A 27,624-nucleotide genomic window follows, 5' to 3' on the forward strand; every position below is an offset into this window, starting at 1 on the left:
ATTAGAAGAATTTGAATTGTGATTTTCTCAACCTCTCATTTAAACATATCAGTACTTGTTTCTAACATTTGTATATATACACACAAATTCAATACAATATGCATAAATATAAAATATATAACTTTTATAACCTTGCTGTCTTGCACAAACTGGATAGTCAAACTGAATAAAAGCACAAATACATTTAAATAATACATGATTTCTATATCATTTAATTATTTTTTACTTTATTATTATTATTATTTTTTGGGCTTTTTGCCTTTTAGGTAGGTACAGCTGAAGATATGACATTCCTGTCATATCTTCAGAGAAAGGGGGAATGACATGCAGCAAATGGGTCACAGGTGGGAATCGAACCAGCGAGCACTGCAGAGGACCAATACCCTCAGTACATGGGGTGACACTCTACCAACTGAGCTATGGGAGCACCCCTATTTTTTACTTTATTATTAGCACTACAAATAATAATGGGCAGATTATGAATCAGCACCATGGAGCAAATTCGTGGCCCCGTTTTAACTTTGAGCACCTGCCCATCCAAAGGTCTCTGCATGGCCCTGCTCTGTACGACCAAATTCTCATAAGTCAGACAAAGCGCATTTTCGAGGGCGGACTTGCAGACCTGGTGTATTTTATTTTTGACTGATAGGCTGTTTACTGAACATCGGTTCCAAACTAACTAACAAACTAGCACAGATCACTGCATCGCCCCCAGCCTCAGAAGACAGAAGAGCTGAGTGGATTAGGTTTATTTTTGACAGATTTTACTTCCCCAGATTGCTTTCTCAACAAATGTCGGTAATGGTTCAAGCTCAATAATGGATCAATACCAGCTGAAAGCTGCAAGTTTTCTTACATTTTATGTTGTTTTAAGGTTTATTTTTGTGGGTTAGTCTGCTGAACTTGCTGTTGGCATGTTGCATTGCTAATGTGTCTTCTACCACAGGCTGGAGTTTCAATATTGACGAGCAGTCAAGAGAAACTGAAATGTTAAGTCTCATTTTAAGCAACTTATTAATGAGAGTGGTAGGTTGGATGCCAGTAACTGTTTTTTCATGTTGCTTTTTGTGTTTACACTGCAGTGCTAATGTTAGCTAAGCTAGCGTTAGCTCTGTCTGTGTATTTGTGTTGCTGTTGCAGGTAAAAGTACATGTCTTGAAAGTAAACATAAAGCTGTGTGTGACAAAGAAACTGCAGGAATTAGTTTGGTTGGCAAAGTTATGTAACTTGTTTCAGCCTAGCACCCAGGTTGTTAGCATAACTACCTTGTGGCTGACTTAGTTAATGTAGAGATCAAGTGCAGGGTCCAAACACCACTTTTGTTCATGGCCCACAACTGTGGTCTCAATGTTAAGATGAGTGAAATTAGTTAATAAAATCACATTATATTTCAAATGCAACTGCTTCATATAAATATTACTTTACACCAAGGTTTTTTTTGTTGTTGTTGTTTACTGATCATTTTTATGACTTTTTAATTTAAATGCACCTGTCCCACACTTTGTGTCCTTAAGGCAGCACTGAATGAATTCCACAGTAAAGTTTATTTTTTAAATCTACACAAACCTACTTCTTTGTGGGAACATCAGCTAGCAGGTGAACACATGGCTCACAGGCTGGGCCACCCACACCAGGTGACCCTCAAGATCAAGACAATAAAGGCAAAGATCATCTTTTCTTCCTGAGTATTTATTGTGCACCCACACAAAATAGCTTATTAACTGTGTATGTTGAACTGCATTTTAAAAATAACTTGAAAACTGTTCAATTCATGGATATTAGAAGTCTGGAGTCAAAGCTAACATAGCAGACCTTGTTAGCTGCCTTTTACCTGCAAAATTATCAAAAATGTCATTTCTGCAGCAATACCTTAACGCAACAGTTTTAGATGTTGTGTTAAGGTATTGAGTTGTGGTAGAGTCTAATTTCCATCTTTTTATGTCCTGGTGACTGATAGGAACTATAATTTCAGAAACTGGTCAGGTATTGAGCGAGAACACAATGTAATCCAGCTCATATGAACAGTAGCTTCTTGCTAAAGGTTACGTCACCATTTACCATCAACTTTATGTCCTTGTCAACACAAGTTATTATTAATGCTTCATTTTAGGTATTAATTTGATTTTTATTTGCAAACCCTATTTTAACACTTAGGACACTTAACACTTAACACTGGAGATAATTTACAGGTTAGAATTACAATATCTGTTATAAAACGTCCTTTTTTGTGTATCATCACAATTGACATCTAAGGTTACTGTTTAAATTTTGCAGAAGAAGAAACATGAAATCCTCTATTTTAATTATTTCACTAATTAAGATAATGCACAAACTGTTACACAAATGTTAAAAGTTTATAGAAAATGATACATAATGGTGCAGTTAAAATAAATAAATAAGAACAACTGGTGAAAACCTTGAAAAAATAAGCATATTCCAGATAAAAATTGTAATGTCTTTAAGGAATTTTGGGATATTATTGGCTATTTCTATGTATTATAGGCTCAAATGCTTAAAATTAAAATTCACAATAGTTGAATTTTACTCATTTTGGAGAATCAAAAATGCCTGCAGTTGAAGAAACACTCTTGACCAAGATTTTCTTTGGTTGAATACAGCTGTACAACATGCCAGCAGTGTGTGGGATTTTACACAGATAACCAATGCCTTGACAAGCAAATCACTCATAATGTCTAGATAATTAAGAGCCCAGCTGCTTTCAGTCACCAGGCCAAACAAAGGTAAAGTTGGCTCACTCTGAACAAGTCAACAGCACTGGTACACCTGCATCACATGCAGAGCGCTTACTGTTTTTACTGAAGCTGTTACATCAGAACTCCCACACACATCCCAATTTCCAATTTCACCCCTGAGCATCTACATATATCCAAAGATGTATACATAATCATCCCCAGATTGTTACATCAGAGCCTCAGAGCTGACAGCAGAGTTCAGTCAGTGCACATACAGTACGGCTGCAGCAGCACACTACCCGCGCTGCTCATTAATCGATGGTAAAATGTCTCACTCCCTCCCACTGATTACATCTACTGAGTTAATGAGCCCCACACTGAACATCCTCCCTCCCTCACTATATATTTCACTATCTCTCCACCATCCCTCTCTCCATGTCTCATAAAGGCACTCTTCAGTTTCATTTGAAGTGGTGCTGATCCCACTTTAGGAAAATATTAGAGACTTTCATTCCCAGAAACACCATGGTTATTCATCATATCAGTGGGAGGACAGTCTACCAATTATCAGAAACCACTGTTCCAGCTCAGTGCTGTGAGTATGCTTTGCTGATTGTTTCAGACTGCTAATTGATTGCACTCACTGTCGCTCTTGTCAGATAAAAGCCTGGTCTCTGCGAAAAGATGTTCAAGATGCTGCACAATGATTTCTATACAAAAATACACCTGTCGCATTGTGTGAAAATGGAGTGTCTAATCTCCATGAACTTTTACCCTTTTGACCCAAATGATTTCATGGCACACAAACAGGAAGTGATGAAATAAACCCGGGAAAACAGCATTTTGGTGCTTTTTAGCTTGTTATTAAAGATATTTCTGGATGAAAGAGATTTATGGAGATGGAGCATGTTCTGATTAATTGTTTGAATTCCCATTAAACACCCAGCAAACTGAGTGTACAGCCATTAGTTGTCCTGTTTACAAACATTTTGAAGTTGCAGGTTTTCTGCAGTGGAATTAGCAGATGGGAAATAGTGCTTTAATTGTGCCTGAAAAGTTGAGCCCATTGAGGCCAGATGCCGACAAAATTGTGTCTGAAAGAGACCAGAACCCAACCCTCTTTAGCATATTTTGGCCAAAACCCAATTACAGCCCGACATTTTTCTTAACAAGCTTCCCTCTGTGCACCAAACAGCTGGAGTTTTCAGTGACGAGGACAATACATGCACGGAACTGGAATTGGCAATGACTAAATTGGGGAGAAAAATGTAAATAAATAAATAATTTTTTAAAAAGTACAGCTCAAACTCATCATTAACCCATAAAATAAGTGTGAAATAAGGCCTGAACCATCCCGAACATGTTGGGTCCCGTCAGGTACAGATCTCAAGCTCTAATGGGAAATGGCTCAAACATCTATTTTGTTATGAAATGTTGCAAAATATGTTATGAAGTAGCCCCTTAATTAGAGTACATGTGCTACCCTCCAATCCAAATCAACTGTTTAGCTTCTCTTTGTGCATCACACACCTGATCCTTTCTTCTGATGTTCATCCTGGACAAAAAAAACATTGTGGCTTTTCTGAAAACATCACATTTATCCTCAATTCTCAATGCACATCTCTAGGGCTGCAACTAAGGAGTACTTTCATAGTTTGTTAATCTGTCAGTTATTTTCTCAATTAATTGATGCATAGTTGTTTGTTTGAAAATGTGATGAAAAATATTGATCAATGTTTCCTAAAGCCTGGGAGGACGTCCTAAAATGTCTTGTTTTACTCACAAATATTCAGTTAAAAAGCTTAAATCAGACAATTTTGACTTTTCTTCTTTCAAAAATTACTCAAACCAATTAATTGATCATCAACATAGTTGGTGATTAAATTTAATAACTGATTAATCATTGCAAATCTACATATCTCAGATTTAAAATGGCTGGGGTTATGGCTGTCTAATTTATTCAGTGTATTCAATTATGCACTCAACTCCTCAATATTCATCAAACTATTTGTTTCTATGTATGAAGATTGTAAGATGTCTAGAAACTTGAGGGAGGTTCTGTGAGAATGTAAGAATAGCTGAGACAACATGAACTCTGAGTAAGATTGCTACATATGTCAAATAGAAACAAGATGGTGAACCCAAAAATGCAGACAGCAGCACATGGAAACAGTTCAAATGCATTTAATGAAGCAAACAAAGGAACACAAGCTTACATAAGTGCAGTAAGGCCTCAACCAGGGCCCAGAAAAACAAAAGAATCCACAACAGGCAAAACACAAAAACAGTCCAAGAAAATGATTATCAGGTCCAGTACTAGGCATAACCAGGGGGGTGTACTATGAAGCAAGCTCAACACAGCCAGGCTTTCTTTGCATGATCTGGATCGACAAAGCCTAAAACCGCAATCAGAAATAATGGGTATCATGATGGTGGTTATCAACTCACTTTGTTAATCCAGGCTTTTGTCTTCAGACTCTGTGCGTGTTCATATAAAAGGGGCATCTGTTGCATCAGTTGACTCTTCTTCCACATGAAATGAAGCGATCGCGAGCCACTTAATTAAGTCAAAATCATCAAGTTGTTATAATTATGTGGAAAATATACAAAATACATTACGGCAAAAAGCAACATTGTTGCTGTAAAAAAAAATAGGAAGTTTGCTGTTAGAAAATGACTGATGGACTAAATGCGGTCTTAATGCTGCGGTTTATTCTAACATGAAAACTGCACATTAAACAATAAAACTCCATACAGCAGATTTAAACATGATGAAGTCTGTCTGACACTGTCCTATGATGACAGAGACGTGGAGATCACTGAAGTTTTTGACCAAACCAACGTAAAATGAGTGTAACTGATTTAAGATTGTCTGTGATAAATGATGATGAATTTTCTAATCAGTGATCTGAGCTGCAAAATCACCAAGACAAAACAGATAACAGTAAAAAGTATTCAAAGTGTCTGTAGTTGTTTCATCATTATTTTACTGTGTGGATTATGTACCATGTCAATTTAAAGTGTTAATATGATCTGGAGCAAACAGGAAAAATTACTCTGCTTCACCAAACGGAGGTTACCATCATGACGCGATGTATACCGTTACGAACATACAGCTCAGCAATTTTTCATTGTTAGCCTCCTCTCTCAGTTTAAAAGCTATATCGCTCATAAACAATCTTGTTAGGCCAATAATTAGAAATTTTTACAGACGATTTAATCATAAACTCTGAACATAACCTGCTCCCGACCGAAGTTACCATGGTGATCTAGCCAGGTTAAAAGAGAGCCACCTTCATGACACTGAAAATCCTGGCTTTAGACTCAACATAGCTCGCTAACCCATTAATCTCGCTTCGTAGTACACCCCTCTGGAGAAGGCAGGATGACACACAATGTACAACAAAGAACAGACACAGAAACAGAGAAACACAGGGACTAGATAGACAAGGAATAGACAATAGACAAGAAAAGGACAAAGACAGGAAGTAAAGGCAAAACACATGATGGAAGACCAGGACTACAAAATAAAACAGGAAATAACCAACAAAACCCCAAACCATGGCAAAGATGAAGCTCCAAGAGAAGATGAGACTGATGAGGAAAACCTCATATAGTTGCCCTCACTGCCACAAACCAGTGGAGCGGTTCACACAATGAGCACAACCATACACTTTCATGAACACTGTGCTGTTAGCTGTCAGTCCATGAGACGTTACACTAGCCTGTGTCTAGGAGAGTATGGTGTAAACATGGAATATAACAGGCTACACTTGATCCATGAATGAATTTTGACTATACAGTTTATACAAATGAAAATACATGTCTGTGTGTTTGTTACTGTTGACAATATGTTCTGAAAAGACGCTTTCTGAAAAGAACATTTGTTAGTATCAAGCACAAGGATTAATGTGGGTGATGTGAATCATATTTATCGATCATACTATTCTGCTACTTGACAGGTGGTGGTGATGGTAACACACCAACAAACAGAAATGTGTCAAGAAAGACAATGAATGGAGTTTGCTATCAAACAAACATGAATGTAAACAATGTACAAATTTAGAAACTATAAAACTGCCTTTGCAAATGAAGGAAATCCATTCAACATATTTGTTCAATCTCAAAGATGCACATGATGCATTTTGTTGAGAAACATTGAATGTAGGTATGTAATGATACATACAAGTCACATTTCGATATGATTTCCACTACTGGTTTCACAATACGATTTTTTTTTTTTTTTTTTTAACAGAATGAGCTTGCAGACAAATTATGACTGAAAAATATTCCTGTATTTATTTCTCAGACAAAAAACACAACATGTCTGAGGTAGTGTGTAGCTGCAAAACACAAACTATGCAATGAATGTATATTACAATAATAATAATAATAATAATAATAATAATAATAATAATAATAATAATAATAATATCTATATATTTATATTTATACTATAGATATATATATATATATATATATATATATATATATATATATATATATATATATATATATATATATATATATATGAAAAGTACAACATATATTTTCTCTAATCTTTAACAAATTAAAGAGAATCCCATATTATTTATTTATTTATTTATTTATTTATTTATTTATTTATCTCTGAGGTAAACTGCAAAACAACCCATATGTCCTCTTTTTGAAGGTGCAACTGAAATTATATTTTATCTTAAATAACAATAACAATTTTTAAAACAAATCCCACATCAATACAACTAAATGAATCATACAAATAAATGAAATCTCTTCAAATAAACAAACTAAGGCTTGCATGTTTTCCTAGTTTGACAATCTGCTTGTCTGTGGATTGTTCTTTTAACAGTTTCTTTGCTCAGGCAGTGTTGACTTGAGCTTCTCACTATGTTTCCAGATGACATGCTGCATCATGTTGGTTGTGTTACTTGTGTAGGTCATCGTCCTCTTGTAATATTTGTACGCAGCCTGAGTCTTGTCTGTGACCTTCTCACCCTCTTCATTTTTGAACACCGGGGGTCCTATCTTATGCTGATCTAAAGTGCAAGTGGAAAGTGTGAGGCGCAGTGGATTTAATTTATTCAAGGTGTGTCCAAATCTACCTTTGCCGTCTTGCGCCAGGGGTGCAGGGGTATCCTGCCCTGTCCTGCCCTTTGCACCACCAGTGCACAGCGGGATACACCTATCAGGTGTGCACTCTGTGCTCCAATGACAGTCAAATGACAACTTTCTCTTTTCTTGTATCCTGCACTTCAACATGCTGTATACTAGGCCAGTGGTTCCCAAACTTTTCTGGCATACCCCCCTCAGAGGCTGAAAAAACTTTACTTCCTCCCGTCCAATGATAATTATCAATCATTAACAATAACTGGGGAAGCAACTGATCAAAAAGGATTCAGATTGAATTTTAGTGAAATAAAAGTTAGCATTGTAGCATCAACATTGCTTGTTTATTTCATAAATTATATATTATTATAAATTATATATTTTCTACATAAATTATATTCACTCAACTCTGTGGTAGCTGTATGCCCACCCCCCAGTTTAGGAACCACTGTGCTATGCTTGTATATATTCAAAAGAAAACTAAATTTTATAGACATTTAAAAGATGCTGCCAGGGGACCAGTAAAAGCAACATATAGTTGCTAACATTTGCTAACTGATGCCCTATATGTTGCTTTTATGGGTGAAGGAGAAAGTTGATTGAGGTTCACAGTTTGCTCAACTGTTATTGAAGCACAGAACAAAAGGGGTGGGACTTCAGCTGCATCACCACCTCATATGGCAGTTGCACTGGCCTTAACTGTGAGGCTCTACAAAGGTCAGCACATCACCAGGATCAAACCTCCACCCACGGAGTTCCTCTACACACAGTGGTGTAGGAAGAAGGCCAACAAGATCATTAAGGACCCAAACCAACCCAACCCCAAACTCCCATTCTATGTCATTTTTGTGCTTATGACAAATTAAAGAAATTGAAACTTGATTAATATTAACAACAACAGAAAACATGGGTGTGAATAAATGGGTCTCTGTGACATTAAAGAAAAAACAATCTTCAGTGTTGAAAAATCAGTGTTGAATCACCAAAGCTCCCTTTCTGTACACAGTATGTTGTAGACATTGTTTAATAGCCGCCTTCATACTTCACTGATGATAAGGCCTGTGTGCCAATTCCAGAACATCCATTCATCTCAACTTAACTCCGTCTGACTCCATTCATTACCCTGCACAGATAACCCAGCAGCAGGAAAAGGCAGAGTCAGCGGCCGACACACTCTCTGAGATACACCAAATTTGTCTCTCTCTCTGATACAATAGAAGTCTGTGGTCTACTTTAGTGCAGAGTTTTCACTTTCCATAGACTATTTGGGTTTTGGTCATGGTCCTTGCTTTTTATATTTTCTACACCAGATGAGATGATGGTCCTCTCAAACACACTGAGGAGAAATGTGCCATCTAGTGAGCCAAATCACAGTCATTGCACAACATTTTCATACAAATATACATATTTGCCAGTCTTTATTACTACAATCTACACCAAGTGAAGGTTTTTACAGTACATTTGTCCTACAAATATTTCTCAAAGACAGATCTCCTCTAGAGGCAGAAATAACAGCAGTAAGCTAAACCAACCCAAAAAAGAGGTGTTTGATCACTGACTAAAGCTGATAAAGGCAACCTGGGCAGTGATGTTTCCAGTCCATCCTCATCACCATTAAAACATGCGTGTTGGTCACTAATACAAGCAGCTTATTCTGACTGATAGTAGTGTCTGTGCCTGAGCCTCACCAAACCTCAACCATTTTACAGTGGAAACTATGTGTGTCATGTGTTTATTTATGTTATGAACTTAGCCATTGTGAAACAATCAGGAAATAATGTTTAATTTCTCTGATTCACCTGCTTTTCACCAGCACTGAGCACCGCCTCTCCATGTTCAATCTGTACAGTGGACACACGTGCTGATGGTTTCCGAGGAAGAAAAAATGATGGAGAGAAATCTTTTGACATTCAAGCTGATGCAGAAAAAAGAAAAACAAAACAGCAGAAAAAAATATGAAACAGGTGGAGAACAAGGAAAACTTGATCTGACAGCGAGATAAGAGACTCACCGCAATTATTGGAAGTAAATAAATAAATAAATCAGAGAAGAGATGAGGGTAAAAGTGTTGGCATACAGCCAATACCACTACCACTACTACTACTAGTACTACTACTAGTACTATTACTACTATTACTACTACTACTACTACTACTACTACTAATAATAATAATAATAATAATAATAATAACAATAATTATTAGGGATGCACCAATACCAGCATTGGGTATCGGTCCGATACTGTCCTCATATTCTTGTACTCATAAAACTACACTAATAGCCCACATCTGATACCATGTCATGAAAAGTAGCCGCTCAACACAAGCAAACATCCAACAGCCAACACAGCGCAGATTTCAGGGTGTTTGCTGATGCTTACCCTCTGTTTTGGTCACATCGTCATTATCAGCGAGACTCGCTGTCATCAACATCATCCACTAATGACCGCAGCGATTTTGGAAACTGTCTGTAAAGTTCCATGTAAGTCCATGTAAAACTAAAATAAATGCAGAGAGCACCTGTAGACAGCAGTCAGCCGCTGTCCAATAAGTCCTGGTGGGTGTAAACTAGTTGGTGCTTCGACTAATTAATCCGAAGACAAAGAAAAAACTTGGCTGCCTCCAGTCTGTAACCATCTTTTCTTGGTAATAAGCTGCTACAACTTCTCTTTGTGTAGTTAATCTTCACTAAAACAGCCTGACAGCACAGGACACCAAACTTCACTCTTTGGGCTTCACAGCAGGGTGAACAAAACTGTCGCACACATGGCACCACACTCATACCTGTCCCCCCTAAACAATGACAGGTAGGAACTAATTAGATCTTAGACAAGAGGAACAGAAGAAGAAACTAAAATACTACACATGTAAATGTGTAATTAAAATACAAGTTAAAATGCTGTAAATGATAATGAAATAATTATCATATATTGCACCATTTGTAACAATAAAATTTATTCTGCACATAGTAAACTGTACAGCTTAACAAGAAACACAAAATCAGTAAAGTAACTTACTACAAATAACCTAAAAATGTAACCATGGTTACACTTGTAGCAGGAAACAGCAACAATGATTTGTTACATTTAGAAAGTGAGCATCTATTTTTTTTTTGTATAATTATCTTTATTGATTTCATACTATGCACCATGAGGTTTACTTACAATCTTTCAGCCACAAAACTAATAATACCTTTAAACACATTAAGTGTTTTCCATAACATGTCTTATCCTTGAATGGTGTCATGCAACCCAAAACATCACTCACTCCATACATTTATATACACAAGACATAAAATACAAGGCACATGACTTTCATTCCTACCTGCTATTCACATTTCTCTCATTCCAATTCACTCGCCCCCACAACATTCAAACACACTCACACATGCACACACATTAATATACAACTCACAGTAGTTCTATGCCCTTGATCTCCACCAGAGTCCCCACTTGTCCTCTCTGCCACCAGTTATTTTTGTTTTAAATCTATATATATGTGTTCCCAAACCTTGTTGAATTGCTTTAGTTTGTTGTTATCCTCAGATAATGTCTTTTCTATGGACAAATAATATCTCATCAAATCTTTCCAGATCTGTAGAGTGGGAGCTTCTGTTTTTTTTTTTTTCCAGTGTTTTAAAATGAGCGTCTAATAGATGAGTAAGGAGAACATAATCTGCCATCCCAAAGGGTATCTTATTTTTTCAGCATATTGAAAAAGAGAAAGTGACCATCTAATGAAAATAAAACATGTTTTTAAAGTTATTGTAAGAACTTCAATGGCATTATTAAGTACTTGTATCGGTATTCGGTATCAGCAAGTACCCAAATGTAAGTACTTGTACTTGTACTCAGTCTGAAAAAAGTGGTATCAGTGCATACCTAGTAATAATAATAATAATCATAATAATAATAATAATAATAATAATAATAATAATGAGAAGAAGAAAAAGAAGACGAGGAGAAGTACTTAACATAAAACCAGATAATCATAACATTTATGATAAAAGCCTAAAAACAAGGACAATAAATAGATTTCCCATAACACTTCCAATGTGTCTATGCACTGTTTGTAAATGAGGCCCAACATTAGCATCCAAGCAAGATAATCCACAGACCTTTTCATGAGAAGTTTCACTACTAGAAACTACTTTCTGTCTGCAGTAGAATCTACCAGAACATATTAGAATGTACCAGAGAGTTCCTACATGAAACTATCTCCAAACCTCTGCAGCTCCTCAAAAATCTACATGGATAAACAGCACTACAGGTCAGGAGAAAAATATGTATTTTTGATTTGGAGATGAAATGTCCCTTTGACTATGTTTATGACCTCTATTAATTTTAACCTGCATCTGTACATACATAACAAAGAAAGGAATCACTGGAAAAACAATCAATGAACCAAACAACAAACAACAACAACCAGATAACAAAATAACATTATTTTAAGTGAAACAATTTCACCACATTTGAAGTAATCAAAAAGTAATGGAAAGTAATCAAGTTACACTATTTTGATATTGCGATACCAGGATTAGGTTACTGACAACATTTTTAACAGGTTATTAGTAAGTGTATCCGAAGACACTTTTAAAGTAACCCTCCCAACCTTGATTCTCACACACTTACATCCCTAAGTGTCTTGTAAGTCTATGCATGCTGGATACCATGTGGTGCAGGACACTTACATAAACACATCAAATCAATCCACACTGTAATTTGATTATGATTACTCTCAGTCAGTATTCTCTCATGTAGAGCTCACAGCTGAAGACACTGAATAAACAACACATGCACCCAAACGCTGATCTGAGTGAACAAGTTAGGAAACAGCAACAAGCAGAGCTGACCTGCAGAGAGAGAAGCTGTAGACTTGCTGTCTGTTGGTCTGTCAGTCTGCCTGCGTTACCCAGCTACAGCCAGCCTTCATCTTTCCAGTGAGCCTCTCCAGTTAAGCCAGTTTGATGAGGGGGCTAAGCTGCAGGTCAGGCTGCTCAGGACAAGTCATCACTGCCAGGCTTAAGAGAAGGAGAACTTGAGCCACTCAGCGGTACTCTCTGAAAAAGTCCTCTTTAGATCCACTACTGACCTGTCATACACTCACACACACACACACACACGTTAGACCAGTATGTCTCTGTCGAGTAGCTGTGTCACATGAGAGTCAAGTGTGTGTCCAATCACATTACAGCACTAACATTGTTACCTCGTACTGAACTGCACAAGTACCACCAATCCTACTCGCATTACTTTTTCTACTGTGAGTCCCCTGGAGGAGTGGGGCAACTGCCCCTCTCAGCCCTCTAGGGTGCCCTTCCAGTGGGCAAAATATAAATGTCCTCAAAGGTGTCTTTTCAGTGAACAAATGTAAAAAAGTGTCCTCTAGGGTGGACAAAACATGATGAAGTGCCTTCTAGGGTGCCCTTCCAGCAGACAAAATATAAATCCCTCTAGGATGAAGGCCATCCACAAAACAATAAAAAGTGTGTTTTAGGGTGTCTTTCCAGTGGACAGAACATAAAAGGGATTCTCTAGGGTGGCTTTCCAGTGGACAAAATATAAAGAAATGTCCTCTGGGGTGGACAAAACATAACAAAGTGTCCTCTAGGGCAGTCATTCCCAAACACTGCTTTGGGTCCAACAGGTGGGTCACAGGGGATTTTATTTGGATCCCCAAATAAATAAAAGACAGTGGAAGAAATTCTGCAAACTTAAGATTTCTATCTGCAGTACACCTTTTGTAAAACTTTTAAAATGTGTCTGTTGTTTGTTTGCACTTATTTTGTCTCATTTAGAAGTGGGCTAAAATGTTTTATGTTGTTTTCCTGATAAGAAGAAATAAAAAAAATAAAAAAAAAACAGTGAGATGGCCTGTTAACTTGCATTAAATGAATTTATTTCTCATTTCTTAAGTTTTAACATCTGAATATGTTTTCATGATGTGGTGATGTGGAAATGGCAGTAATAATGATCAGGCATGTTCATTTATGCAGGAATGAACTCTTCCCACAATTTATCTATAAGGTGTTATGATCCTGTGCATAATTTTTTCTGCAGTGTCCTCTCAACTACTGTTACTAATTGCAAGCAATCTTTCATTGCAATCAGAGGCCAGAGGTTCAAAAGCCTTTTGGTTTATAACGCGACTGTTTTTTTTTTTCCACACCAGCATTCATTAGTTTGCATGAGGGGTACGAGTTTCAGTACCAATGTCAATGTTCAACTCAGTGCCTATGAGTTGCGAGTAACTTGTCAGTCTGTTGTTTCACCACAACAATTGAGCAAAGAAAAGCAGAACCCATTTTCTTAGTAAAGCTGGTGATGTTAACAGCTCTGTGAGGTTATATTCAGCATTGCACTCACACCAACATGTACCCTGTTTCTGCTGCATAGCTGAAACTAAGCAGGTATGGGAGTGGCAAGTACCTGGATGAAAGACCTCCTTGGAAAACTGAGGTGCTGCAGAAAGTGGTATTGGTGGGTGAGTAGGGGGCAGTCTTGTTAGCTTGCCCCAGTACAGTGACAGGCACACTGTGCTGTAGGAGATGCCATCTTTCAGATGAGACTTTAAACTGAAGTCCTGATTCAATGTGGTCATTAAACATCTAGTGGCACTTACTGCAAAGCGAAGGGGTTTCCCAACCTGGTTGTCTCCATCTGGCCTACTAATCATCCCCCATTGTAGCTGGCTCAGTGTTTCCCTCCCTGTCCATCACATGGGTGGCTTTTGAAGAGAGTTTTCCCCCTTCACCACGAATGATGAATGAATGAAGCATGCTGATTGTTTATGATAGGGCACTATATAAATGTGATCCATTATTATTACTGTTATTTAAAAACAGTGGTGCTTTGATATGAATGCTAATGTCACAATGACAATGTTAACATGCTGATGTTTAGCTGGTGCATAATAATGTATATGTCAGATTTTGTGACATCCGTGAAGAAATAGTTGTTGAGACATTTCACTCAATAACACAAATGTCAGCCTGACGGTTGTGTGTTGGAGGGAAAGTCAAGGTATCTTGAAAGTTGTGAGGGTTCACCTTCTGGGAACTGTGAATATCTGTACCAAATTTACATTACATTAAGGAGAGGTGGAGTGAAAGAGGGATTCATCATCTGGGTACCATTAACAAAACTGTATGTAGTCCATCCAACAGCTGTTGAGATATTTTAGCCTGGGCCAAAGTCATGGTCCAACTGACTGACAAATGGACACTAACATCTATAGAGCCACCCTGCAACCTTGGTAAACATGTTGCAACCCATTAGATTTCTCTTTCCAAAAGTTGGAAACCTATAGGTTTACCTATAGGTAAGCAGGTTTAGAGGCCAAGATCTAACTGAATTACACAATTGTGCATAACATAGCAGCGAAGTACAAGCCAGGTAATATTCTGTGGAAACCATTTGAATGAGCAAACACCACAATGAAAGAACAAACAAACAAAAAATACTATAAAAAGTTCTCAACAAGCTCCTGTAACAACTCCAACGACTACAGATGAGGAGCTAAAGTGTCTTTGCTTGCTTTTAGTTTGCTCATTGTTATCCATGTTTTATGGCCTAGGAAGAGGCTCAGCATCTTAAGTCTAATTGACCGTTGTTTTATGTGAAAGCACAGCTTGTGTTGCTCTAAAAAAGAGTTGATTTTATTTCCAAGCTAAGAGATGCTGCTGTGTTTATTAGGCAAACAAAAGTCAGTGAGGAGAGGTGGGAGGAGAAGAGGAGAAGATGAGACAAAATACAGGAGAGGAAAGGAGAAGAAGAAAAGAGTCTTTCTGCACTCGTGACATGGGGTAATTTGCTTGGTTTTCACTTTCAGGCTATGCAGATAAAAAGGGGGTTTAAGAATACGTTTGGCATATTTAAGGACTGTTTTTAGTTCAAAAAAGTGTTTTATGTCATTTGAAATGTGGGTTTTGTCCTGTGCATTCAGGAATCCAGACAGAAAACAGCAGCTACATGGATAGAGTCAGTCTTACAATGACAATTAACATCTTTAGCAGGTTTACCATGCTCACAATCTTAGTTTTATGTTAGCATGCTACAATTTGCTTTAAACACAAAGAAGAGCTGAGGCTTCTATCTTGGAACACAACCTTAGAAATGTTGACTGGTTATTGTAGTTTTTTATTGTTGTTTTGTCTGCTTTTGCCATGGACTTTTGATTGTTTTACATTTTGATGTTTACTTTAGTGAAAACCAGGATGTGTGGTTGTGTTAGTGGCTAATGGGGATCCAAACAAATAAATGTGTTGTACTTTATTTCAGGCAGCATCATGTGATTGTGGTTGCAAATTTGTGCAAATATAAATAATGCTGTATACAAAGTCTCTTGTTTCTTTAACCGTGCTACCAGTATGAACAAATGTTACATCATCTTCAAACATGTAATAGTTAACATTAAGCATATTTTCCATTTATTATTTATTCATATATATTGCATCCTCATTGTTGCAGCTAGAAGTCCACATCCTCAAAAACACAGTTTGGGGGACAGTACAGTACGATTTCTAAATGGCTTTATAGACATTAAGACACTGAATATATACTTTGTCTGTTCTCCCTCCATCTGATGCATTTCAGGCAATTATAGAGTAATTAAGAAAAAAAATGTAACTTGTAATATAACTAGTGATATAACTAGTTACTTTCTCCAGGGAGTAATAAAGTAAAGTAAGGCATTACTATTTTTGAGAGTAATATGTAATATGTAATATATTACTTTTTTGAGTAACTAGCCCCAACACTGTGTGTGTATGAGATATGTGCTTTTCAGTTTATAGTCCATTCTTTTACACAAAAAGGTTGCAATTGAATGCTACAGGTTTCAGTATTCATACCAGTAGTTTCATTGCAATTACATACATATCCACATTCCTTCTTATATTCTGCATACAGGTAATATATACCTTTAGCTTTTCACGCCAGCTGGAACTGTTTGGAAAAGTTCGGGCACTTTTAAGAAAACCTCTGGCAGGTGATTGGATGAACCATCTGTCATGTCTAACAACTTCAAGCAGATCATCTCACCAAACTGAAGCTGGCCAAAAGAAGACTGAAACTCTTCCACTGATAAAAGCCTTCAGTGCTGTTCTTTGTTCTTCTGTCAATGAAGAAATACTTCTGATATAACTGATGTTATCACAGTATCCAAGCTAACTTCTTTGGGAGCCACCATTGTTTGTTGAGATGTACCTCTAACCTATAACCACGCCCGTAGCTGCAGGTAGTCCCTCTAAGGACGCTGATGAGCCAACACTATTCTGATGCAAACACAGATGGATAGCTTGAAGCCTGTCAAGGTGGATTCTTGCATGATCTCATGAATCCAGCTGCCTCGCAGGGTAAGCAGAGACAACAACAGTGTTAACTAGGAATGTAGTAAAGAGAGCCAATGTAGAGAGCAGCTCACTCCAGTACACTTAGCTAATGGACAACAGTGTGTATGTGTGTGTGCTTGTGTTCTGCTAGCAAGTCCTTCATCTTGGCCATGGCTCTTATTGACTGTATTGGAGGCCATAAATCATTGTGCGTGTGTGTGTGTGTGTGTGTGTGTGTGTGTGTGAGTGTGAGTGTGTTTGTATACGGCCCGATGCTTCTCTGGATGTGAGCAGCAGCACACAGCAATCTCAGGTCAGTGAGGCAACAGAGCGAGCAGCATGTGTGTGTGTGTGTGTGTTTGTGTGTGTGTGTGTGTGTGACAGGGAGAGATAACCGTGACAACAGTAGCCAAAGTGGTAGACGGGCCATTGGACAAGATGTACCTGACTGTCTGTCTGCTTCACACCTTCTTCGCACAGTGATGTAAATGCTTTACACACCAGTAAACACTTCAGTCACAGAGACGCGAGGCTTGTGTGTCCACACACACACATGCGCACATTTGCACACACACAAACAAATAAGGAATGCGGGCAGGAATGCAATTAAGCACACTCATCAATAGAGCAGTGGGTGTTCTTCTTTGCTTTCCTTGACTTCTTTAACCCTTCTTGGTAAATTGCTCCACCTTTTTTATCCGTCTCTCCATCGGGGTGATGGTGGGTCGAGTGCTCACGGTGGTGAACTGTATCTGACGTTAACTGCCCTCCATTAACATTTCCCAGAGTGCTGCCGGAGTGAGCAATCAAATGGAGCAGTCAAGCAGATGCACTGTGGGCAGCCATCATATGTGTACACAAACAGACAAAGGCACAGTCATAGACAAAGCCGCCTGTGACTCCACTGGGAAACAACAGTGTTGACATTTCAGACTTCCAAATTGCAGAGTGTCGATGTGGGGGAGCACAAAGGTCTTGAAATAAGCTGTATTATCAACTGCTATTACTGAGTTATAGAGATGTCACTGTCAAAGGCCTGAATCCTGCTCAATCCAGATCATTTTACTGATCCATTCACAGGAGGAACAACAGTCAAGTGATCGTAGTCTTTACCCTGGTAGTGCAGAGAAGCACAGCACGCTCAATGAAGGTTGCCAGAGCTCTATCACAGCATTTCTCAAACTTTCTTCACAACTTCTCACCTCAGAAAACACTGAGCTGTCCACATACCACCTAACTATTTTGTGCTGTTTCATACTAGCAGCTGCTGTGGACACTTCACTGTTGTCCACTTTATTTTCAACATATTCTCCTCTTGATCTACACTTTTCTCCATCAGTTCATAGTTTTCAGTCATGTGACATTCAGTGGGAGGAAAAATAATGGCCCAACATGGACTCTGTAGGGACGCAGCAGAAACTGGAAAAATTTCCCTGTGATTCATGCCAAGAATATTTGGATCATCTTTCAACTAAAGAGAAACAAAGGTATGAAAACAAAGTACAAGTACTGGGCACCATATACAGCACCTGCCGCTGTATCTGAGTCACTAAAAACTGGGTTCCCATACAGAGTGATGTCACAAGAAAACTTCATAGTTTTCACTTCTTTTGGCTTTTGAGAGGGGGGCATGCCAGAAAAATTTTGGAACCTCTGTGTTCATGGGATGTGGTCTACAATATTTTTATGCAGAAAATGTGCATCTCCTGGCATGTAAACAACAATGTACTAATGTTCCTCCTTTGAGCAACGTTTTACACAAGTGTCCGGTTTATCTTTATTAAATCGATGTAAGAGAGTGCGTGCAACAAATATGTAAATGACCCATATATTGAAAGAATTTCAACCAAGTATTAATAGCCAGCCAGTGATATTGGACATCACAGCATATCAACCCTCAAGATTTTACTCTGATATCAATATTTAAATAGTTCCACCAAGCTGTTTTTGTGTTTACTTAGGCTTCCTTGGTTTTGGCCATAATAAATTAATGACTAGTTCCATCTTTGCTCAAGAACATAACACTTTGTTCCACTATTTGATGCTTTTCACTCATTTCTATCTCTAAATGTGGAGGTTTTCTGCTGCTCCTTACTCATATTAACCACCCTGTTATTACTCATCAAACAGAAAAGTACAATGCATCACATCATCTGAGCACAAGAGCATTCGTCTTGTAAAATGACATCAGATGTTAAGAGCAGGAAAAAAACACATTCACAAACTGCCTATTGACAGGATCTCTGCTTGGTTACCTCAGTGTTGAAACAGACAGGAGCACCACACAAATGCATTTATGGTAATATGTCATTTCTTACTCACGTCTTATGTGCTGGAGTTGATCTGGCGTTTCAAATGGCCTGAAAAAGAAAAGAAAAGGAGAGATGGAGGAAGTGTGGACCAGCTGCATTATTTAACATGGTGAGAATTCTTTTTGTCCAAGCACATGAAGTGGTTTCTCCAGGAGCCTGGAAAGAGCTGGAGAGGGAGAGGGAGCTGAGAAGACGGCGAGATGAATAGTCAGCGGCATATTTTACAAACTCTCTCCTCTGCTCCTCTCTCCCTCTCCTCCCTTGTGAAGGAAGCTTTTGTATCACCTCTCACAATACTTCACTTACTGCTCCCCCTCTGGAAATAGCACAGATAAAGGCTGAGAGAGTCTGCCAGTGAATCCTCAACATCCTGCAGATGGACACGGTGAGGAGATGTGCCATTCTGTCAGTGTGTGTGTGTGTGTGTGTCTGTGTGTGTGTGTGTGTGTGTGCGAGAGACTCAGAGAGAGTGTGTATGAGAGGAACTAATATAGAGACTCAAAGATGGTAGAAAGGAAAAAGCATGACGGGGGCAAAGATAATGAAAAGGAAGTGAGGTGAGCTCAGAGATACCTCTGAAATGGTTTCAAACAGTGTTGAGCAGAGTGTTAACTCAAACATTAGGAATGTTATTTTTCACTTATTTCAGAGGTGGCTGTTATTATTTCATATATAGAGTGCTGCAGGGATGACGTGTCGTTGGAGGCCAGCACAGAAGTGTTGCTCTGGTTGCACAAAAAGCAAGTAAGATTTTTTGATTGGATTTTTTATAAGTGCAGAAAACAAGCTCTCTGGTGAACAGTACATATACATAATACATGTTTTGTTCAGCAAGTTGATTCACAACTGAGCTCCACCTTTATGATTTATAAAGCATAAATGGAATCGCCAGAAATAAAAAGCTAATGTTAGGCTATAAATAAACTACACTATGGTCACATGACTCAGTGGCACCATTACTAAGTGACTAGTATTTGGTGTCATGACCAGGGGCGTGTCCAGACTTTATTGCCTGGGGTGACCCAAGTGAGGCGCAGACTTACACATGGCAGGCATTACATCATACATGACATCATAATATAAACTGGTCACCATTCACTTCTACTGTTTGGGAGATTCTGCAACACTGTTTTCCTGTGAAACTCCAGCAGTGTTTTGTGGATTAAAAAACTAAACCTGACCTTCAATTGGTGAGTAGATAATGACTAAATTCTCATTTTTGGGTGAACTATCCCTTTGCAGAAAGAAAGCAGTTCCTATGAAGCTGCTCACAACAAGGTCTTGTTGGGTTATCTTGAGTAACCAGGTCATGATTTTTAGAAAGATACGCTGGTTTAGATTTTTTTTTAATGCATTTTTTTGGTGCTTTGAGCACCACAAGCTGCGTTCCGTTTAGTCCCATTATACTGGAGAGAAGCAAGACAACTCTTCAGCTGATATAATCAGTACTCTAAAAAACATCTAGACGTTACAGGTCAGGAGAATTTTTATTTTTTTTTGAGGTGTACTCTACTTGAACTTTTACTTGAACATGCCAGAATAGCATTAATTTATCATTTATTTTTTATATCTACTTTAATTACTAACATTACAGTTTCTTACATTATTACTGTTATTTAACAGGTAGTCTAACCAGTCACAACACAATAGAGTGGCACCACATAAATATAATATTAAGCTTCCATACTTTATTATTTAAGTCCTCAAAGAGAAATGCTGCCTCCATTTGTCCTCAGGCTGATGCTTCTTGATTCATCCTCAACATTCTACCATAAGGAATAGTTTTAACTTAATGATTTATGATTTTATTTATTTACCCACTTTCAGAGTATACACTGTGTATTTTGTGTATGGGTTTTGTTTTTGTGAGTAGCATGAATTGAACTAACATCTCATTATACAACCTTGTTATGAAATGATCCATCAAGTAAATTAACCTAATAGAAAAAACTAAAAGAAGGCTACATGTAAAAGAAAACAATACACATTTAGAAATATGCACCAAACAGTTGGTTGAAACTAAGGTCTGCCTCTCACTGAGCAGATAGCCAATTATATTTGAGGATAATGGAGTGGCATTTGGGGTTGCCAATCATCACCATTTCTGTGTAAAGGATTTTTTGGGCAGACCTGAAACATGGCTCAGTAACATTCTATCCAAAATCCAAGTACTTTCCAAACCATGAAAACACTACAATAATATTTTCAAGGATTTCCAGCACCTGGAAGAACTTTGTTCATAGCTCTTGCCTCTGTAATGTTTTAACAGAACAAATGGCCAAAATACATGGGTCACGGACACAGCACGAAACATCTGCAGCTGCTACACCGACCACAGAAACCACCCCCACATCATGATACTTATCTCTGTGTGGCTGGTCTTGCAGCCCTCCAACAGGTAAAACCTCCATATTTATGTGTAAAATGAGTGTAATCACTTGATATACTTCATTGGACCAGAGGCAATGCAGTGGAGCAGTGCAACCTTGTGAGTGCCTTGCATTGCACATTAAGATAAATCAATAAGATCTATGTGTATGCATGATCCTGCAACAATCCAGTTAATTAATTCAGTAACAGTTAATGCAGCCTTCACTTTCAAACCTTGCATAACCATCTGCACTATCACTTTGCAAAACTCACTTAACATTACCTTAGAAAAAATGGCTGACAAAAAATAACACGCATGGAAGGCGAAGCATGAAGGATGCAGATCAGGGTTCACATCTTGCATGAGAAGGTTTACACAACTTAAACACTGTGTTTAAAGTTAGGGAAAGATTTTTTGTTAAATATTGAAGTAAACATCCTTTCTTGTGCTGCAACTCAGCAGGACCTCTTTCAAAATTTAAATAAACCCACAGTCTTCCTCTAACCTTCAGTGCTTTGACTCAATGAAACAGACAAATGGAAACAAATTAAATATGTCAGTAAATCCTTTGTATGTTTATCGTGAGCATAATCCAGAAATCATTTTGTTTCTTTCATACATATTTGTGTTGCAAAGCAGTAGTAGATGAAAGTAAAAAAAATAGATCTGATGATGGTGCTGCATGAAAAGTCAGGGGATCAATAAAGTTAATACAATTCCTCCTGTGAGTTATAGGACTGTCGTTACCCATCCATTGTTTTGCAAGTCACAAGTAAGTCTTAAGTCTTTGCCCTCAAGGTCCAAGTCAAACTTACAATTTATGAGTCAAATTCAAAGTCCTAAACTTTGAATTTTTGAATTTTGCAAAGTCCTAAACTTTGAATTTTGAGTCCTAAACAAGTCAACGCAGTCTTCACCAAATGTAATGTTTTAATATTTTGACAGAGCCTTGTGCAAATGCCAAAATACTTTCTGATCTTTGGGCTTGGAGGACGGTATCAAGTACTTTGAAGTCAAAAGTCATGAGTCAATGATGTTCAAGTTCAAGTGGAGATGCAAGTCTTTTTCTCCCCTCCATGTCCAGTCTAAAAAGTCACCAGATCACAAAAATTATGAGAGTTAAAGACCTGGGAAAGATGAACATCTGTGCCAAATTTTCAACACACCAGAATAGTCTGATTGTAAATCACTCCCAAAAACAACATATATGATCAGTGGTGAGTACCTGCAGCATCAGGCCCACTGGACATTAACTACCTTACGTAGGTCATATGACATTACTCATGTTGTGTAAACAGTTGCAATTTGGTTAGGTTTTAGACACAAAAACTACTTGGTAAGGTTTAACTCTTTCCTCGCCATTGACGAGATATCTCACCAACTGCTGTTTTGACTGCAGGCGGTAGGAGACACTGTGACGGATCATCTGTCAAAAAATGGTCACTGGAATGAGCAAAACAAAAAAACGTGAAGTTGATATTCTGCTTAAAAATGTCTCTTTCACAAAAATGCTTTTTTTCATGAAACCCACCAACCCTCAAGTGCTTATAAAAAAAGAATGAATTAAGCTAGAACAAAAAAAATTTGGGGTCTGAAACAAGAAGATCTGTTCTTTCTTTTGATGTATTCCATATATTCTGTGGGTGTTGAAAATTCAGTGAATTTTGTCAAAAATACTGGTCCTGGCTAACAACTTAAAAAAAAAAAAAAACGCTGGTGGGGAAAGACTTAAGAAAAGTTTGTGGTTTGACTTAACTATGCCATGTATGTCACAAGACAGAAGTGACATCACTCAAGTGATGGAACTATTGGAGGGGCTAGAAGAAAAGTCAAGTCAAATTTTATTTGCATAGCCCAGTGTCACAAATCACAATTTGCCTCAGTGGGCTTTACAATCTGTACAGCGTCAACACCCCCTGTGCTGTATACCCTCAACAGAGTAAGGAAAAACTCCCCCCAAAAGACCTTTTAACAAGAGAAAATTTTTTTAAAAAAGTTAAAAGTCAAGGCATCATCAAACTCAGAATGCTTGATCTTCCTGGGATTACATCCATCTGTACAAAGTTTCAAAGTTTCATGGTAATTTAGTTGAGGAATTTCAGTCAGGGACAAAGTGGTGGACTCACCAACCAACAGTGCAATCCCTCGAGCACCAGTGCTAGCATGGCAACAAAAAATCTGAATAATTCAAACTTTTTCCTTACTCTGAGTGAGGCAACTTCATTGCAAACAGTGCTGACATCCCACACTGCTGTCTTCCTTTCCATTCATCCTTTCATCACTCTTTCCCCACTTACGAAAATAGGAATTATTAGATTACAGAGAGGTAAAAATGGATCTGCATTAATTATGAAGGCATGTGGGCTTTCCCTGGATCGAGCCAGAGGTCATGCTGTTCTGTTTTAGAGGCAGTACTCTACTGCATCGGGAATTACGTAGGTTAAAAAAAGAGCAGTGGAGTGAAGGGGTTGTTATTTATTGATTTCGCAAATGCAGCAAATGCCCTCAGTACGTCTTTAAAAATACTCTGACAGAGAGAGGCATGCAGAGAGAGGAGATGCAGATTCTGAAAAAAAAGAAAGAAAAAACAGATTAAAAACAGAAGATAAAGATTAGAATTTGAGCACGAGGACAAAAACGAACCATTATTGAATAACTTATTCTTTCCATCAATGCTTCCATCCACCCCTTGTTTTTAATGGTAAAAGTGAATGGAGAGAAGCGAGCTCTGGCAACCAATCATTAAAATATAACCATGTGTGATTTAAGAACACCCCTATGGAGCCACATGTGTGAGATGTATTTTGTTCCTTTCTTTCTCTGCAAGGCATTTGTAGAACCAAGGTGGAAGGCCATCACACAAATATCAGCATTGTAATTATGAAAAGGGTAAGTGAAAAAAAAGAAGAGTGGGTGTGAGGGTGAGGTGGAGGGTTGGTGGAGATGAAAAAGAACAAAAGAGGCCTGCTTTCAAGTTGGAGATGAGACGATGGGCCAAATGAAATGGTTTTCGTCGTGGCCTAACCTGTGGCTGTCTTTCATCTCTAATTTTCTCCTTTTTCTTTTCTTCTTTTTCTTATTCCGTAGCACGGGTTTGATTATTAATTTTTACTCTTAAGCGGTGAAACGGCTGCCTTGGTAATAACTTTATTTCAAAGCTGCCGTGTTTCACATTTTAATGTGCCTGGCAGCACACTGGGGGTTTGCAATTGATATTTCCCTCTTCAGTCAGATGTCTTTAAGGACCACGGTTAGATGGCAAGACTGTCTGAGTGTGAGTGGGCTCACTTGTACAGATTCCTGTATTTTCTACCTGTTGTTCAAGAGGGGAAAAAGAAGACAATGTACCTGTTTGCAGCTGAATATCTGAAAATTTGAGCTCTTTAGAGGAAAGTTCTGTTGCCTGGTCAAGAGCAGCACCCAGGAGGCCAGCTGCCACCTCTCTAACTACCAGTCCACACTTTGTACTGCCACCCGTGGTGGACTTGAACCGGTCACCCTTACAGTTCAGAAGCCAACTCCATACAGACTGAGCTACTGACACCCCGGCTGTGTTAACACGGTAGTCAACAAAATAACTGCTGTTATCTGGGCATATGCAACATCACTACAAAAACCAAAAGAGTGGTCAGATGAGGACAAGTTGTGAACATAAGGTGGTTTGGAGGAAAAAAAAACAAACAAACACACATCTCAAATCATCTTTGACATCTCTCATTTTCTGACATTTAATGGAATGTTCGAGAAAATAATGAACAGATTGATCAACAATCATTACTTGCAGTCCTAATTAAAATAATCAAGCTTTAGTTGTTAAATGTGTAGAAGTTGCTTTTTTTCCTCCTCTCTGGTGTGAGGGGGGACAGACAGATGCTGTGCTGCTGCCAGAGGAACACTGACTATGATGATGATGATGATGATGATTATTATTATTATTATTATTATTATTATTATTATTATTATTATTATTTTATTATAAGATTATTATTTTTTGTCTGTTTTGTTTTGCTGTTGATTGCTAAATACAATGCGCTGTTCAAAGGGTTTTAGCTTTAGCCTACACTGTTTTCAGACTGCAGAAGTGTTAAACTTATGATATATTACTTTATTGTAGTGTTTTGCACTGTATTATTTAATATTTGCTATTTTCTGTAAGAGGCTCTGCATTTATTTACGTTAATCTGCTGAATTATATGTGATGTTCTTATTTCTATTTGCAGACCAAAATAAATTATAAATTCTATTTTTCTTTATCATTATTCACATTTAACAGCTCAAAACACAAGTGGGCTTTTGTGCATACTAGCTGTAGCGGGCACTCCTAAGTTTTGTTCCTACATATGAACAGTAACAGAGTACAAAAGTAGTGCCGAATGCCACAAAAGTTCTTCAATTGCTTGCAGAAATGATTCATACATGATTCCCAATGTACCTTGAAAAACCTGTGATAATTCCATAGTGGTTTCTACAGTATTCCAATTGTGGTCACTCTCACCGCTGCACAAACTAGATCTGACTCACAGTGAGCTGTTGACTCTTGCCAGTCTTTCATTAACTCATTGTTACTGTAGGAAAGGGAAGTGGCCCTTCATGGTGAACATGGAGAGAGGTGGCAGTAGCACTTTTGTGTGAATGGAGGCAGAGTCAGCGGGGGATGTGGCCCATCAGGTACAAGTACTTGCACTCATTAATTTCAACAGCATGACGTTCCTCCAAAATAACAGTTACTCATTCTTCATCTTGCCACAGCCTGAATGCATCAGAAAAAAATAGACGCTGCTGTGATTTGATGCTGAGGACATACACAAAAGACTGTAACAACTGGAGACCATACACTCCAAAGAGCATTGTGACGCTTTTGAACATTTGAGACCATTAAATTGTGCACTGTGTATTACTGTGAAATATTTTCCACAACGGAAATCATCCAAAACTTCATCTGCTTCAGATAATTTCCACAGAGATCCTGACTGTCTGAATAATTCTGTCAATGAGACAAAGACTTAATAAGTCAGTTAATGACCTTGATCAGTTATTGTCTCATGCAGGCAGTCTCTATCAGCCCTGCTTTCACTGGATGAATTGGTCAGGTTGCTTTGGGAAGTAGTAGACTGAATAAAATGTTTACACAAAGACATTTCACAGCTTTATCCAGTCACCAATAAGTCCATCACAGCTAGCTGCTCTTCAGGAACTGCTTCAAATAATCTACCAGCTTAAACATTCACAGTTATTCTCACTGTTGAATGCTGAAAGCACACAATCTTGCAGTGGGATGTCTGTGCTCACTTAACTGCTAAAAATGGTGAGTAATTTATTTGTTAGAGCTGAAATTTAATTTAGGCCACTCAAACCCACTGAAAACAACCATTTAGCAATGGAAGACATTTCTGACAGTTGACTGTGAACCTTTCACTAGTTTTGGTTTACTTTAATTCTGTAGTCACAAAAGTCATTTTCTGAGATCTGGAAACCAGGTGTGTGGACTCAAGTCACAATGACTTAAGACTCAACTTGACAAAATCAAAATAAGGCTGGCAACTTGACTTGGACTTCAACAAAAATTACTGGGACTGGGACTTCACTTTAACACCCCCCCACACCCCCAAGCTTTATGTAAATGTGAGCCACACCTTCCAGCTTCATTTGACATTTGCATTCCAAGACCTGCACATTTTTTTTTTTTTTTTTAAAACATTAAGGTTTTATTTTAGTAGTTTGGGCCATCCTTTCATCATTTCAATTATTATCACAATGCAGTCACCAAGGTTATTTTCTAAGATCTGGGAACCAGAGGAGTCACATGACTTCA

General features: G+C 38.0%; 1 protein-coding gene across 1 annotated transcript in view; it reads right to left on the reverse strand.

Annotated features, from left to right (window-relative positions):
* The window catches only part of naaladl2 (N-acetylated alpha-linked acidic dipeptidase like 2), a 753,458-nt gene that overhangs the window by 637,600 nt on the left and 88,234 nt on the right, over positions 1 to 27,624 (reverse strand). Inside the window, exon 2 of the mRNA XM_084722364.1 lies at positions 19,452 to 19,489. The gene's annotated coding sequence lies outside the window, so the exon portion shown is untranslated. The remainder of the gene's footprint in view (positions 1 to 19,451; positions 19,490 to 27,624) is intronic.

This window comes from Lutjanus erythropterus, chromosome 7, assembly GCF_056507025.1.
Source record: "Lutjanus erythropterus isolate fLutEry1 chromosome 7, fLutEry1.hap2, whole genome shotgun sequence".
In the NCBI taxonomy this organism is placed as follows: Eukaryota; Metazoa; Chordata; class Actinopteri; order Lutjaniformes; family Lutjanidae; genus Lutjanus; species Lutjanus erythropterus.